Genomic DNA, 4,603 nt, shown 5'->3' with positions numbered 1-4,603 from the left:
GCATGCTGTCTCACAACGTCGAATCCTTTGGTGCGTGCATTTACGTACCTACTCTTTGTTTCCAGAACGAAAGGACATTATACCCCTTCGCTACCGCATTCATATGCGCACTCATATAACAGACGTTGAGTGAGTAAACGCTTGAGGGCATTTATAGGTTAGCTGCTTTAGCAATAGCAACTGGTTAGATATCTTGTCACGCTGTTGTGTTGTCGATTTGGTTAGAAATCTTTAGTGGTAGTGCGCGCTGATACGTGGCTTAGAACCAGGGCATACCCACAAGCATAGATTTCAACTTTTCTATAAGAAAATCGAACTCTGCTGACAACTGGGTCGGGCAGTCAGTTAGTGGTCAATGAATCTGTCCGTGGCAGCAAACGTTCAATTTTCGATAGAATAGACACTTTGTTCGTACTAATCAAGCGTAAAGCATATTTTTCGTTATAATTATACCACATCGCTGTTGTTCTTATTGCTAGAATATTTTCCTTAGTTGGATCTAAGTCGTCACGGAATATATATGCATGGGAATTTTTTCACACTGAAAAATGCACCACGCCCAAATATTCCTTTCTGATCCCAGCGAAAATCAGTGTCTGTGACGACCAAATGAAGGAGTTACATCCGAGTCTTTTTTTTGAATATAGCCACTTCTCAGCGCAAGTTCTAATGGCTGGTTGAACCCTATCATATGCTTCTACTGTATGTAAACGATTTTTAGTTCTCTTCTTCGAAAGTTAGCCAACGGCTACAAACGATACAATTTAGTGACTCTGTGGCCTCCTTCTCTTTGAATACCATCTTTTTATAGGCATATGGTGTTAGCACAGTAGCGAATGACGCCATTCGTTCGGCTGCAGCATCAATAATGCGTTCGGTCGCCCGTGGTACGTAGCACGCACCCGCACGCGGTACTACTGCCGCTAGTAATACTGCCGATCTGCATGCCAATCAAGCAGTGAGCCGAACGGCTGATGCATGTCTATGTGTGCACGCGTTGCGTACAAGAGGGAATCTCAATTTCGGCCAAAGACCCCTCGACCATCACATCGAACATCCTTAACATCCACTGCGAAATAAATCTGTACAAGCCAATCGATCGGTGATCACCAGTATTAGCGGCAAACTAATTCACGAGGCAGCTTTTCTCCACAGCCACTGCTGGAAAACACTCGGTGGAAAAGCCAACACACGGAACTTGTTTGCTTTTAGAAGGAAGGCAGGCAGGCGGTACATACATATACGTGTTTCAGTATATTAGCCAGCGCCGGTCAATCGCCATACGAGCGCCATCCAAGCTGGCGTGAGCCGTGGGTTTTGGTCCCGCTTTAATCTGGTTTGATCCAATTCAGAGACCAACGTTCTAGTCTTATTTCTCTATCGTGTCATTCACATCCGATACCGCAATGGACCGCACCGTTGCCACATGTTAAGCCGTCCATCGATATGTCATGGCTGCTGTGCCAGGCAGAGTTCTGCTCTTGCACACAGACATGCCTCGAGGCGAGTCCTGACGCTGACGCAGGGCTCCTTCTCCTTCTTCCAAACACTCAACGGGCATTTGTCTTGGTCGGTGAAGCTTATATGTAAACCTTAGTCCCCGGTCGCCGTTATAGCTTGCTTCTTGCGGCCATTGCCTGGCGGCTGCTAGCCGGCCTCAGTTCGATCAAACTATGTTGAACGGCGTCTTCCGATAGCAGAACAGAGGGAGAAATAGAGAGTGAAAGGGAAAGGACGATGTTGAGCGGGCAGACGAACGGACGGAGAGCAATGAAGGGGCATAGAGGGAAAAAAGATGTAATGCCACACGTAACAACCCAACGACGAGTCGACGGATGAACCGATCACCAATGGACGGGTGTAGTTTCCTGAACTAACGCCGAATTTCGCTCGCCACCCCCTTGCCAAAACATATACAGTCACTCGTTTAGACTTGGGTGTGCGGTACTAGTAGCGGCCATCTAGCCAGTTACATGACTGTTTGCTGCTAAAAATGCTCCTCGCTTCACTCACTTCTATATAACTGACCCTTACACGCACTACAACGAGCACAGATTATCATCACCATATAACTGGGGCTGTAGCATTGTTAATAGTAATCGAGTAATATAATGCCGACGGTGAACTGGTGAACACCTGGCTTCGACACAGACCTATATAAACACAAGTTCGTATGCAACACTGCTAACCCCCAGCCCTTAATGGGTTCACATGGGGCATACTTCTATACCGAAAAGACAGGGAAAAGGAGACGTATAGGTGGCTGTTACCTTAGTGTGCTGGTTGACTCGTCGCTAATTGGCGACCCTGACGGTGCGAGACCCGCCAGGAGGTTCGGTGACCAAACAGGTATTATAGTGTTGGATATACACTAGAGCAAACGATGTGACAGCCTGCTTTTTCACCGCCAAAAGTATGGAGCCCAAATTTCGGCAGGGGTCTAGCTATACAATTAGATCCTCGATAAGATCCGTTATGTGACTAATCTATGGTATAAAAAAAGCTGCTTGTTTGTTTGGTAGGTTTATTGACCGATCAATTTGTGGTGCTTTGGTGTGCACACTTATAGTGGAGCCACTGCTCCAGAGTTGAAGTTGTCTGTTTAGAGAAAAAACAATGCCTAGGTCTTCAATCAACCAAGTGAAGCAAAAAAGAGCGATACATATATATATCATTTTCTTTTATCGATGGATAAATATGTGCACTAACAAGATGGTTGAAGTAATAATATTTACTATTATATCTAATATTTAATTATATGCTACATATATATATATATATATATATATATATAATATATATATATATATATGTACAAGATTTATACATTTCTACCGCCTTCTGTAGATGCATATATACCACATAGCGCAAAACAGCAGAACGTTTGACAATAAGATCATACTTGTACAGCAATGGTCTTAAAAGTCTGTATATGTGCAGCTCATATATAGTCTGTATATGTGCAGCTCATATATAATAAGGTAATCAGGGAACGTGCAAAGATGTAACGTAATTGGCCTATGAAATAAGCTCCCTTCTTTCGAAATTTTTTTGCCGAGCCTTAAATATACCAAAATAAATTCGTTTAAACATATTTGCCGCAGCCGTCAAACGCAAAGTCAGACATAATGCCAACTAGTTTGAGCTAACGCCTGAAATTTCCAATGGATAAAATGGCTCGTCACGCTGAAACTAATGTTATTACTGTAGCCTCCCATCACCCTGATCTCAGCATTTTTATCCGCCCTTCCTTGAATCACGGCCATTATGTGCCTCATCATTACTCAATTTTTGGTATCCTCTGCAGTGGCCTTAGGTATTTGTATTGGCGACAATGACGAGTGATGGTGGCCAATAAACTGACTGGTTGGGTTATACCCTTTGCCTTGATGGCAAGTGGCTAGCCAACGTCATTAATCGCCCACATCCGTGTACAAGCCCTTCCAGAGATTTCTGTATGGGAAGTATTCTATTGTAGCACATTTAGTTAAATCTATCGTATAGCCATGTAGATTCAGGTAGTCATATGGATGATATCTAGCTGCGACGTAAGAACCGGCTACAGTGGCGGGTCACACAGCCAATTTGCCCCCCTGGTACTTTGTCGGTTTCAAGGCGCTAAAGCCATTCTCAGTGAAATCGACCTTTTCGAGCCTTCTTCGGATGACGAATAAATCATTTCAGGTATTATTCTGAGTATGTAGAATTGGAAAGAACCTTTGCCACGATACTGATTTTCTATGATCTTGTATAGTAGCATACCATAACGACAAGGAAGCAGGAGATCTGTGGAAAGGCAGATCTCGCTCGGAAACGTTCATTAAAGAATTCAGCAAATAGTCAGCCAGACAGCGTAGCAGTCGTAGTATGATTGAGTATTTTGCTCAGCCATTTTAGTGGTTTTATTATAGAAGCGTAACAAAATACCCGATATCACATGGCCGGATGAGCCATTTGAATTGGTTTTTAGTGTTCGAGAATCACTATTATGGGAATCTGACTTTTACCAAGAACAACTAACTCTCCCATGAATTTATGCAGTTCGACTAAAGCGAATATAAAGTATCAAAACAAAATATCAGCCTCAGAAATAGGTATAAAGCGCACTCGACGATTTTCACTTGACGTTATCGCTTAGAAAAAATGTCCGTAAAAAAAAACGTGGATAAATGTTGCGTAAAACGGAAAATAAACAAAAATTATTTGTCTGTCAGATGCATGCTTTTAATGCTAGCTTATTAATTAAATTCCTGCTCTACTATTTTATGCTGGCCTATTGCATACATTAAATGGTATGCCAATATGAATTTCGGGTGCGTCGGCTATGACGCGACAGTATGTCGTAACAGTCAGCGAATGTAAAAAATTCTTGCCATTTAAAATACTCCTTACTCATGCCTACAGTAAAGGGTAGTATGTGTAGTAGTGGGAAAAGATACGGGCCTGCTTTGCGGCTCAAAGATGCTCACGCCAAGTATATGCATGTGCGTGCATAAATACAGACAAAATCGAACAAAGGAAGGTTACCATAAATATTACGTTGACTACGTCCCTTGATACCTGTACACATATAACAAGATACTTATCCCGGCATTGGCTGGAC

General features: G+C 42.8%; 1 protein-coding gene across 3 annotated transcripts in view; it reads right to left on the bottom strand.

Annotated features, from left to right (window-relative positions):
• The window catches only part of LOC111251640 (uncharacterized), a 327,887-nt gene that overhangs the window by 241,371 nt on the left and 81,913 nt on the right, over positions 1 to 4,603 (bottom strand). The window lies entirely within an intron of this gene.

Source organism: Varroa destructor, unplaced genomic scaffold (genome assembly GCF_002443255.2).
Source record: "Varroa destructor unplaced genomic scaffold, Vdes_3.0 BEIS01000005.1, whole genome shotgun sequence".
NCBI classification, from domain to species: domain Eukaryota; kingdom Metazoa; phylum Arthropoda; class Arachnida; order Mesostigmata; family Varroidae; genus Varroa; species Varroa destructor.
The sequence above is the reverse complement of the archived record's forward strand: the minus strand, read 5'-3'. Positions and strand labels throughout refer to the sequence as shown.